The sequence below is a fragment of the Rhodamnia argentea genome, chromosome 10, assembly GCF_020921035.1.
Source record: "Rhodamnia argentea isolate NSW1041297 chromosome 10, ASM2092103v1, whole genome shotgun sequence".
Classification (NCBI taxonomy): domain Eukaryota; kingdom Viridiplantae; phylum Streptophyta; class Magnoliopsida; order Myrtales; family Myrtaceae; genus Rhodamnia; species Rhodamnia argentea.
In genome coordinates, this window is record NC_063159.1 from 6,784,004 (window position 1) to 6,796,950 (window position 12,947).

General features: G+C 35.8%; 3 protein-coding genes across 3 annotated transcripts in view; all 3 read left to right on the forward strand.

The window, feature by feature from the left end:
• The window catches only part of LOC115750563 (protein FAR-RED ELONGATED HYPOCOTYL 3), an 874,908-nt gene that overhangs the window by 20,430 nt on the left and 841,531 nt on the right, over window positions 1-12,947 (forward strand). The gene's annotated exons all lie outside the window — the stretch shown is intronic.
• The window catches only part of LOC115750542 (acid phosphatase 1-like), a 39,239-nt gene continuing 38,823 nt past the window's right edge, over window positions 12,532-12,947 (forward strand). The window contains exon 1 of the mRNA XM_030687990.2: window positions 12,532-12,606. The gene's annotated coding sequence lies outside the window, so the exon portion shown is untranslated. The remainder of the gene's footprint in view (window positions 12,607-12,947) is intronic.
• Window positions 12,543-12,947, forward strand: part of LOC115750544 (acid phosphatase 1-like) — a 39,198-nt gene continuing 38,793 nt past the window's right edge. Inside the window, exon 1 of the mRNA XM_048285980.1 lies at window positions 12,543-12,606. The gene's annotated coding sequence lies outside the window, so the exon portion shown is untranslated. The remainder of the gene's footprint in view (window positions 12,607-12,947) is intronic.

Genomic DNA, 12,947 nt, shown 5'->3' on the forward strand with positions numbered 1-12,947 from the left:
TTGAAATGCTATGATGATTAATCGAGTACTTGTTGTTAGGTTATGTTGGTTAAAAAGAAAACATAAATGATTGAAGCAGATTAATTTCTTCAAGACTGAAAAGAAATTTTCTGTAAATGATGTTTTGTTTGCATACCATTGAAATAAAAGAAGATTTAATAAAATAGTTGAAAAAAAAGAGAAAAAATTACTAAAAATGTCCTAAACATATTATATGAACGTTAATTTAAGTTTAAACTTTTTAATTTGATTAATTTAATGATAAACTTTTTGACGATTTACCAATGTAGTCATTTCGGCCAATTCTCCCCGGCAATCACTAACATGTACAACGGTCATTTTGTGTGGTATGGCCGGTTGATGTGGACATATTTTATAATTTTTTATAAGCATTCTCAATTTTTTTATTATTTTTTGTTCTTTTCCTTTTTTGTTCTTTTCATTTCACGTAAGATGGCAAGTATCCATGTTAGTAATTTGTGGGCAAAATTGAATGGAATCACTATATTGGCATATGGTAAAAAAATTTTGAACTAAATTAGCAAGATTAAAAAGTTTATAATTGAACTAACATCTGTATAGTAGGTTTAAGAATTTTTTTATAGTAATTCTCCCAAAAAAAGGAATTTGCAAACAAATCGAAACCGCTTGTTGAAACTTTCAATTATTTCTGTTATCCTTTCTTTAAAATTTTGCTAACAAAATAAAAACCTTATATTTGTTGAATTTTCTTTTCCGGGTCAGACAATATTTGTTGAAATTCCTTTTTTTTTTTTTTTGGGAAGCCGAAGGAATTTTCTAAAAAGGCATTTCCAAGGCCTCGCCGCCAACTATAAGTTGACATCTGTCTCACCATGCAATGAACAAAAGTAATTATAGTGACCCGCAATAGTGTGTGACCGCTAGAAAGTATCTGATATGTGAAAGATATGTTTGACCGATCTGCTCATGTTTCTACATGATTTGATGTTTTCTTAGTTCTATAATCAGAAATCTCTTCTGAGTCGTCATATATTTAAATAAAAAGGAGAAAAGAAAAAGCAAAGTGAAGGAGAAGCTCCCATTAGATAACATTAAAAATCGATAACCGAATTTTTGGCTCAATTGTTTATCGGCTAAGGTTTCATCCCCGTGAGGACGTACACGACTTTCAAGTTTGCCGACTCAGTTCTCCGAAAGGAGAATATATCGCATCTGAATCGATCGCTTCACGATTTGACTTGACTTGTCGAGAATCGGATATGTGAATTTTCTTTCTACTTTGGTAGCTGTGTAAGGTCACCACATATTATGTTCTTTCAAGCCAAAAGCAGGATACGTACAATTCATGCTTCATAGTACACATTCACGTTCACATGCATACGTGACTAGAAAGCTGAACAAGTCATTTTTCATTATTTTCCACGCTTAGATGCCCCCTTTTAGGTATAGTATTGGAATCCGATGTGGCCTCCTTTCCACAATCAACGTTCACATTCTAATTTCAATTAAATTCAGTGGAAATGTTGGAATTTCCTCCATTTATATTTTTTTTATGTCGCCAAAAATAAATAATTAACTTAACATTTTCCTAAAATTGATTGCTTGTATCCCTTAAAATAAGTAACCGATAAAAAATTGTCTTCATTCTGAATAACAATTTATATCTAAGCATCTTTTAAGCATCTTCATGAAAAATGAAAATGCTTCCGTCCATCCATTTATGTAAGCATTAAAAGCGATAATTTGTTGGAAAATGGTTTCCAAATAATTTAAATTTCACAAAATAAATGGCGTTTTAGTAAGCGGAATGCCGCTCAGATACACTAATTGCAATTAAATTAATAATGACCATATTCTACAGAAGAGCTGTATTACTCCTGGCATCTAATATTCTCTAATCTCCTTTTTTTTTTTTTGTGTGTGTGTGTTCATTGTTTCTTAGACAGTTCAACTTCTACCGATTTTTTTATTGGGCCAATATTCCAGCATTAAGTAGAAGACAGATGACTGCAGGTGGAATTGATTTTCGTGCTGTTTGAAAACCTTGATTTTAAAAATGCGGGCTAACTTTTATCCCGAAAATATTCTGGACTCATTGTATGTGACCGACGATAGCGTCCATGACATGGGACACCTGAATTGCTAATGATTAATGTACGTGACATTAAAGAAGGCTTACCCACATGTCTATATTATGTCGGAAGAATATCGATGTAATGCGACGAGATGACGATATGCACATGTAAACATGTAGATTGTAACTCCGGATGTGAGATCAATTATTGGAGGGTCCAATAGTTAGTTACTTATTCTATAGCGGGCTTTCGGCAGAAGGTAGTCGGATTCTGCGCGACATCAAGTTCTGTGCTTGTAATGAGATGGTATTTGTTCTCTTGACAAAACTAGTGGAATTTGGCATAGTTTGGGCTACTAGAGTTGGAAGATAGGAGTACGCACACCCAAGGCGAACCTCTATAAACTCATTTGCAATTTCGCTTTGCTTAAACTCGTTAAATTTCGCTGTTTATATTGCTAGTGCTAGTTCACTTTGAGTCTAGAGGTAATATTTTCCTCAGAGATGAGTTATACAAAATTAGTTTATATTTTCTTGAAAAAATAATTCATCCCCCTTTTGGCTGCTTATTTGGACCTAACCACTCTGTTCCCAATCCGATCCTCCACCTGTGAACCTTATTTGTAATGTCTCGTTTCGTAAACTCGATAAATTTAACTGTTTATGTTGCTACTTCACTTTGCTTTTAGAAGAAATTTTTATTGTGGTTGGTTTATATGGTCTGTAATTTCTTGAAAAACCAATCCATCCCCCTCTTGATTGCTTATTTGGACCAACCGCTCCGTCCTAGTTTGATGAAGCTCTATGCCTCCGTCGGAGGCCATCACTGTCGTCGACAAATCTCATATGGTAGCAACTTCCATTAAGGCCTAGATCAAGGTCAGATTTGACTGCGCTGACTCTGATTTAGAGCTCGAGTAGCATGAGCTAGAAGGCTCGTTCGCCTAGCTTTGCTTTGGCCCGCGAGCTTTGTTAAGAGCTAGATTTTGGGGGGGGGGTGTGGCAGCCGGCCGATGGGGCATTGGTGGTCGGTGTCGGGCGGTGATAGGGTTGGTGGTGGCTGTTGCTTTTTTTTTTTTCCTTTAGGAGACCCGACCAAGGTTCTTCCTTAGCTTTTTTTGAGAGAGGAGCAAATCGTCTTTGAGATTCAAGATTTTTTTTTTAGATGCAAAATGAAGATTATGAAATGTGAAGGTGTAATCGACACAAGTGTTAAACATTAAGACGGTATTTGATATTTTGCCAATAGAATATAATAAATAGCACAATTAACCGCATAAAATGTGTATAACCAATCAGTCATGACATGATCTATTGTATGTGACGTGATAAAAAATACTTTAGGAAACCATTTTTCACATTAATCTATTTGGTATTCACCATGTCCAAAAGTTTCGAGGAAAGTAATCCGATTTGGGCTCAGAAATTTGAGCTTTTCTCTGAGTATATTCGCCATTAATGAGATGATTGGGTTCGTGGGCCTTCAAGGAAGCCGAAGCTAGTGGGCCTTCCTTACTCTGGCCCATGTACTGCTAAAACCCCTGATGTATTTCTTGCCTTTATTAGCGAAGTGATGGACATTCACAATTCATATTGTTTGCCTAAGCTTGGACACAAATTTCTAATGAGTGAGAATATGGATCGTGTAAATCTAGATAATCACGCAACAAAACGAAAGAATTTTGTTGGAAAATAGTAACGTGATATTTGAGAGTACATCCGGAAGGGTTTTCTCCTTTTAATGGGGTGGATCCGCTTGCTCATTTGCATGCATTCGGCTTGATTGTATTACTAAGTATTATTTGTAAGGGTTTATTGTTTGATCCGGTAGAAAGATCCTTGCACATTTACCGTTGAATGAGTGACGTATGCGTTTATAATAAGTTTCGTGACAGCAATCTTCCACATGTCAACCATCCAACGGTTGATGAAAAATATTGAGGGTAGATCTAATGAAATGAATAACTTGAAAAATATTTTCTTAAAAATATGATCGCTTAAAATAATTAGCTAATGAAAAATAATTTCATTACTACAATAATTTATTTCTAAATATTTTTGTGAACAATGAAAATATTTTTTGTTAAGTCATACAAGCGGTAATTTTTAGGAAAATATTTTTTAAGTCATTCATTTTTTGCGAAACAAACAAAGTCTAAGTGCGGAGAAGTGGGGTTATGGAGAAATGAGGAATTAAGGCAATTAGCTAGTGGAAAATATTGCTTTAGTAATTCAAATTAATCAGGGAAGTGAAGCAAATTTATAGGTAACTTCCTTCATTTTCGTTTTCTGTAAATACTCTTAGATAATTCTAAATTCATTCTGATTTTTTTTTTAGTTTTCCGGTATTCTTATTATATTTAATTACTACTCTATATGGTTTAAACGAATTTTAAGATACATCAATGGAATAAGATGCCTTAATCTTATAACAGTCTTGCTTGTGATATACGCATAGTATTTTAGCGTGTGTAGAAACTCTAGTTAGACCTGTGATAACCGATAAGGGCATTTTATGGAAGGAATATGTTTATGTGACGGTTTTTCTATCTACGGTAAGATTTGACAGAATGTTGTGAGCAACAAAATATGAATAACAAACAATTAAAAATTATTATAAGGTCCACTCTTTCAAGAATTTCTGGTCCACAATATGCTGTTATTCTCACAGTCATCAAAAAACTATTATGCTAGTAAATTTTTTTACGGGATTATTGCGCGCAATTTTTCAACAAAAAATAACAACCCAAGTTTTTTCTTGAATAATGTTTGTGGGTGCCAATGATGGGTCAGCCCCATCCGCGTCAGCGAATCAAATAACTTATATAGAGTTCTATCCCATCTCAAATTCCTTTCTAACATCCCCAGCAACCTTAAATATGTGCATTTGATATCTTGGTTGTTGCGAGTATAGATTTTAATACGTATATTTGTGTCAAAATTTGTGCACATGTGATGTTGCGAGAGAAAATCTATGCCGTTTCCACGTAAAACCACGCGACTCTTAAATTGTGTAGTCCGTGTCTGTGATTATACCTCGGCCGCGGTTGCAAAACGGAATTTTACCATACGTTGAGGTAGATAATGATTCAACTGTGTTTATGATAGACTCGTGAAGATTTATTGTACGTGTTTCGTTGGAATTGTTTTGCGACAAAATATCTTCCATCGAAGTCCGATTTTCGGCTTTTAAATGTAATAAAAGGGATCTGTGATGATCGTAGATAGGAGTGATCCTAAGAGTCAGAAAATCAACACGTGAAATTTTGCAAAGATTTCAATAGAATGATACAAATGTTATTTGGCCTAGAGTTTGACTTGATGGAGAGATCTAGTAATTACAACTCGAAATTAATCGATACAAGTGGAAATGAAAGAAACAATACAAACCTTACAAAAAAAAGAAAAAAAGAAATAATACAAAAATTGACCAAACCAAAGTTTAACTTGATGGGTTGGCTTAGTAGGTACAATTTCTTCCAAAGAACAACGAACCAACGCACCCAAAATAATGTCAGAGTTTGACTCAATGACAATGCTTTGAACATGCTTCGATAAAGCACTAGAGTTTGACTTGATGGCACCGTATATGGGATAAAGATATACTCCGGAGTTTGACTCGACGACGAAAATCTGAAAGCTACAGCTAAGAAAAGTAAATGTAGTACGATAAAAATAAGATAAATTTGTTGATTTGTTCGGGGGTCGGGGCTTCTATAGCTATTTGGTGGTATTTATAATGGTTGGAGTGGTAACTGTCTTCCAGCAATTGCATCTTTTATGCACCAAAAGTTGCCGCGCTCTCTCTTCAAATCTTTCTAACTTGGTCTTCGAGCAGATATTCAACTCCAAATAACTGACGGTGTTGGGGCTTTTGTCTGATCTTTTTACTAAGGTGGATCGTATCCACGTCCTACATTTCTTGAGGCATTGAAGTTCAAAATCCTAGTAACTGTCGATGAGACGTTCTTCTTTAGATCGTGAGGTCCGTCCATGTTCTCCGCACTCCATGTGTCTTTTGATTTGTTCTCAGGACTCATTTTGAGTGTGTTTGTCTTAAAATGTCTTCCCGTCATAGAATTCAAGAGGATAATCTTCATGTTTTTGGTGCTCCTTGAAAAGGTCTTGAACCTAGCGGAATTATCTCTCATTGGTGCTCAAATTACCAAAACGGGTTAATAACCTCATTAATCGATAGTCACATGCTCTACATATGCTTTCTTCATTCTCTATCAAAACGCCTATTCCTCACGTGTATCGACTCCTCATGTATCCCACTCGGGTGTTGACTTCCACATGCTTTGTATGTGCGTTAATCCTCACGTGATCTAAGCGTGCATCAACCCCTCACATGTGCAACACGTGTTTTTGTAGATGAATTATTTTGAGTGTCAACAGTACATTAAGGTAAGCACAAAATGAACTCATTATGCTTATGACTGTAGATTCACATCTACACGCTTCCTTCTCAATTTCGTGTTGCTATCTCAAATGCGACGGAAGCGTGTAGATGTGAATCTATATATATATATTCAAGATTCGCCATGATTGTGAGGGAATCAAAACGAGCAAATGGTTGGGAAAATGGCATCTACTATGTTTCTATATGACAAGATTTTGTTCAATCCTTATATACATGCTTCGAATGGTATCTAGTGTAATGAAAGTACTGGCAGTCGGTTCGACTAATAGAGGCCACTATCCATTAAAGTGGGTGCAAAAGAAGCACTAAAAGCTAGTTGATTTGGACAACTCTTGCAAAAAGAAGAAGAAGAAAAAAAAAACAGCATTATAATTTCGGATCTTATAAGTGCTCGTTGTTGAAAAATTGGACGAAAAGAAACATTTTCTTCCAATCCTTTGAGTTGACATTCGCTCCCCACAAACATGCCACGAAATTAATCATTGGATGGAGAATCTCTGGCGGTGCAAATGAAAATGTGCGCCTGTGTATAGATTTAGGCTCCATTTGCCTCAAATTGGCGATTAGCCATAGATGAGGTCGGGCTTGCTAGATCTGGGCGAAGACGAGGTGGCTAGTCACCGATTCAGCGACTGGCTGGAAGAAGAAGAAGAAGAAGAAGAAGAAGAAGAAGAAAACTTAAAAGAAAAGAAAAGAAAAGACAAGAAAATTCGAACAAAATGTTAAAATTTTAATAGAAATTGCCACATCAATGTTGGCGTCCATGCCAGCACTAGCCAGCCAAAGTTAGCCGGATGGACTAAATTGACACAAATGCAAAATGTTTTATGATTGAATTAGCAAAAAAAATAAAGGTTTAGCACTGATTTGACACGATTACAATAGGTTCAGAATTTTTTTGATAATTTTCTTATTTTTACACTAATGCCCCTGGATTTCCAAAGGAAAAAGATAAGTTTGGATATGCTTTTTATTAGTTGGACAATAAAAAGTTAATATAGGTGCGACGGAGGTGGTAGGATTAATAGAGTCACATATATGATAGGAGGTAAGATGGACCGAGTCACTTTTTTGGAAGGATTGACCATGCGGAACGAGCCGAGTCATTTTAATAAGTAGATTTTTTTTTCTCGAGTTGAGATTGATTCGGATATTTGATCCAACTCGACAGTGTATCGAGATGACTTTAGCTCCATGGTGTTACTTGGGCCACATGACATGGTTAATTTGCTTACTATTCTTTTGAATGAAATGCGTTTCCCACTAACACAAGCATCCTTGTCGTCATTGCCACGATCTTGTGTAGTTGACTTGCGATCTCGTTCACTCACCTCTCTCTCCCCCTTTCTATGAATCTTCCGGGTGCTCCACTTGGAACCCTAACTTCTTGATTGGCCAACCCTATCGATTAATTTCCACGAACTAGAGGTGGAAGGCTAGAAGCACTTGTCGCTGTTTTACGTATCATTCCTATGAAAACCTTTTCCCTTCGTGCATCTTAGTGTGAGGATTAGGTAACACAAACACAATAAAATAAAAAGTAAAAGGCAAGAAAGAGAAATCGAGATACAAAATTTATCATGGTTCACTCTTAAATTAGGATTATATCCATAAGATGATTGTACTATAATTAGCACCTCTCACATCTCTATTACAATTCTCAATCATAAGCGAAAGACATTATACATAATAATAGCTATTCATAGACAGAAGCTTAAATTTTCAATAAAATAAGGATTCAAACTATAAAAACCTTTTGACGGCTCCCGTCCCTTTTTATCGATTGAGTGTATAAACTATACCCCAATATCTAGTGCTTATGAAACGAGGTTGGAAGCATAAAGGGGACGAGTGGAGCATGAAATATGTAGACACGACATAATGAATGACGTGCTTTTACGTGGACACGGATTCTCTAAATTTAAATGACAATATGACAATCGACATGTTAAATATGATTGACCGAAATTTTCTATTGTTTTGTTTTCTTTTTTGGACTTTTTTTTTATCATTAGCGCCTGTCATTGTTTTGAAATTTTGCTAGGTCGGTTTCATTTATTATTGCGAGATTTGGTGGGATCACTACTAATTATTTTAAAATTTTAAATTGTTAGATGATTACATTTTCAATATTTGAATATTTTAATACTCCTCTCACGAGTAAGCTGGACATTGACCTAAGCTTATATCGTGAAAAAATATAATTGAAAAGATAAATAAAGACCTAGAAAATTTCGAATTCCAAATTTCCTGTTTTGATATTTTCACCACCACTCAGCCATCCTGGTCACCGCTGCCGCTACTACCGTCTTGCCGATGCAACTTGAAGTCCTTTGTGCCCCGACAGGGGCGAGGGGCAAGAAATGAAGTGACAAGACAGCATGGAAAGCCAACGCACAGTAGAGATGTATGAGCATAGGTGGAGAGACAGAGGCGAAGGGGGGGAGGGGATTTTAGGGTTTGCGTAAGTTTTTTTCGAAATATAGAACATTGTGATCAATCTCCGTCAATCATTGCCTGACCATAAGAAATTTATTCAGGGTTGATTGGTGGTGAGACGACCAGAGAGTAATACTTACTTTATGGAAGTACGTATTATTTCGAGAGGTATGACAAGTAACATTCAAACCTAAGATCACGACGAGAATCGCGCTTCTTCAAGGCCCAAATTTTGATCGTTTCATTAACTCGATCAATCAATATGGTTTAGCAATTTGTTCTTAAAGAACATGACGGGAAAAAATAGTACTGTTCAAACTTTCTTTTAAATTTTAATGTGATCTCTTAAAATATCAAATTTCGTCCTTTTCTTTGGGTGATGAATTGTTGTGCCGGTATTCATGGAATTGAATTGTCATTTTCCTAACTTTTCATGATCACACAACCTCGTTGGGGCGGCAGTCAATGAGGTGGCGCCATGATTTCACCAATTGGTCCGTGTCAACCAATAGGTGCTGCGTGCTTCCGGGAAAGGCATGTGATTGGTCGCCCCTCGCGACGGGCGTTCCTCCACTTTCGGTCCGAGTGGTTGTTGGTCGCTGACTACCTCCCCACTTTTTTGGGCACCTAATTAGTTTTGGCTGGCCCCTCTAAGATCCTCCCATACAATTGGTTGTAAAATACACACACACACACACAATATGTGTGAGCATTTCGCTTTTAAACGTGCATGGGATTGTCCTGGTTAAGTGGAATGTGATGCATTCGAGAGTGAAGACCCCTTGACCGTCATTTCCGATTCATCGATAGTGGGTAAAAGAAAAATCCACTATGTGATTTGCTTTGATTTTAGCAGGTAAAAGGGCCGTGTTTATTCACAAATCAATTAATGTAGGATTCTGTGAGATCACTAAGACAAATTCTAAAAAAATTTTAAGCTGTTAGATAGATGCATTATTTAATAATTTGAATATTCTACTACTTTGCATTCCACGCAAGAACAAATTTTGGGCCTCAAACTAGAACATGAATATATAAAATAATGTGGGTCTTGCATGTTTCGGGGTGAGTAGGGTATTTGCCTAGTTTGAAACATATCTTATTACTGTCAAATCCGAATTTTTAAAATCCAAAACCTACCTTTTTTTTTTGTTGCTCGAAACAAAACCTACCTTATAATGTCTTTTTGTATGGTTTCCAAGGCGCCCTGAATCATCCTGTACGTTCTTTTAAACTTTTATTGAATGAAAAATAACATTGACATAAAACACAAAATGCATTCTTGATAAGGTATATGTTCACGTTTAATGATGACATAAATCCAAAGATCTAATAACTTCGAAAGCAAACAAAGAAAAATGTTATTTTCGGATATCTTAGGAGAGGCCAATGAAGCCTTGTGAACCCAGAATGCGGAGCACTTCAAAATTTCTTTTCAAATTTTTCCTTGACAGATTTAGCATTTTACTATTTAATGTTTCCTTTCTTTATCAAACTCAATTTTAGGATTTTTAGAATTTTAGATAATATTCTGATATATTAGGTTATCTCATTTTCACTTCTAATAATTATCCTATTAGATTTTAATTTATTTATCCTTTTGATTTAATAGACGTTATTTCCTCTTCTAGGAGTTATCTGATAGGAGATTTTGTACTTAGTGGATTGTCGTTTTCCAGCATTTATTCGTTTTGGTTTTGTATCTAATATATCTTACCCTTTGATGAATCAATGAAAATTAAGAGTTTTTTCTCTATTGAGTTTGTGCGGGGTGTGCGGTTCCACCTAAAACCTAAAATCTACTTTATAAAACATATTCCTCATTTTTTAGAACCTAAAACTTACCATACATACTCTAGAATCTAGAACCTACTCTGTCATAGATTTCGGGTCCAATTCCAGGGTATTCGGGAAATTGTTAATTTCAATTTGTTCTGTAGTAGAATAAGGCTCTATCATGAACTTCCTATAATGACAGACTGATAAAAATTAGCTGGTCAAGATTTGATCACCAAGCGTATTAGGTCAACACACGAAGGACGATCTCTACCCGGTGAAAATCAGCAAGTCTAACATCTAATGCATCTCCAAGGGCCTTCTAAGTCTCTGGTGGCTTTTTGAAGAAACATTTCATCACGGCTGTCAAGAGATGTAAATGGACCTGGGGATATGAAAAGCCCTACTGGTTACCAAATGATGTAGTTGGGGATACTAGTTCTAGATAAACTTCAATTTTGTTTGCAGAACCATAAAGTCAACTTTGTCACAGAACCACCAATAGGTATATCATGCAAATCAGAGCACTCCCAAGTTAATATGAAGAAGATAGAGATTAGCTAACCGAGAAGCTTTAAGTCACAAGTTCCGATTTCTAGAAAAATAGAACCGGGAAGCAAACCCCGGCTCATCCAAACATGGAATCGGCGGTTAAGCTTTTTGGTTCCTGGTTCTATCCTGGAACCATACTCACCCTCAGTTGTGAGTGTTTACTCAAATTTGTGGATTGACGAATTCGTATTTACTTATTCCTTGCAGCGTCATTTCAAGACCTCTTACCCTAATATCATTTAAAATTTTGTGGGACACATTGCGAGCAGTTATAAAAGTGAAGATGTTAGATGAAAGCATGCTTAATAGCGAAGACTGAGGAATATATTAACTCCCATTTGAGCTAGGAGGCCAACTCAAATGGTAAAATTAGATCTTGGATTTACAAAGAAAAAGGAATGATCTCCGGTTTTTTTCGATTTCCAAATAATAATTTCTTGCCTTCATAAATAGTTTGACTGAATGAATTTTAAACCATGTGGCAGAACTCTGAGCCATTAAAAATATCAATTGAGAGTCTAAATCGGCTCAATTTATAGAACAGAGACATTGACCACTTTGGCCGAACAAAATAAAGATCCGATTTATTAAATCAAATTGATTGAACCAATAATAAGAACAAAAAAAGGTGTCATCACTTTACTAGGCCTAATTCTCAAAAGAAAACTCCTAACTTACGTTGAATTCCAATCCTGCTCGAACTTTTGTTTATTCAATTTTCATTTTAGTCCCAAATATGGCCATGTGTCCAAAAATTGCCACTTGCAGTGATAAAAACACAAGTTTTGATAATAGATATCTAATTGGCCTCGGTATTGAAAACTAAAAAAAAAAATGCCAATTTTTGGACACGTGGGCATATTTGGGACTAGAATAAAAATTGATAATTTTTTAAACAAAAAAGTTAGGACATAATTGAAATTGAATACATAGTTTAAGATAAAGGGAAGTAGTTGCTCTTTCCTCCTCCACCATCAATAGAGGTCCACCGCCTCTCTCCGGACTCTTCCAAGAGTCAAATCCACCACTAGGGTGGATGACATGATATATCTGCTCCCTGACGTTACCCCACCAAAAATCAAATAATTTTTTTTTGTGCATCTTCTTATTAATATTAAGTGTGGTAGGTCAAATGGGTTCCTCATTTTTACTTTTTTTTTTCCCTACTTTTGGCACCCCACTTTGGAGTAGCCCATTGGTTGGCTTATATTCCATGGCTCCCTCTTGTCACATGATTCTCCAATTTCTATATATATACACACACATTGTTCAACTTTGAGTACGCAGTGCCAGAACTTTGTTCAAGATCAGCTGTGAGATCGGAAGCAAATTCAAAATGCCTCTATCACCATCTTGTTAGGTAATTGATTTCCCTTCGATAATCTTCTTTCCCCTCCATGCCCTTTCTCATTTTCTTTATTTCTGTGTGATCTTACGTGTATTTCGAATTCTCTCTTATTGATAAATTCAGAGTTGCCAATTAAGTTAACTAATACATAAGAACACAATGATCCACCACCCTAAAAATGTTGAGCTAGTCGCTTAAAACGGTGAAATTTGCAGTCCATTCTGTTCATAGTCTCACCTACAAATGATCGTAATCATCATATGTGTAAGATCTTAATATAGAGCCATCACACTTTATTTGATTTAAAAAAAGGATGACTGCCATCGTCATTATACGCAAATGATGGGTTGAGA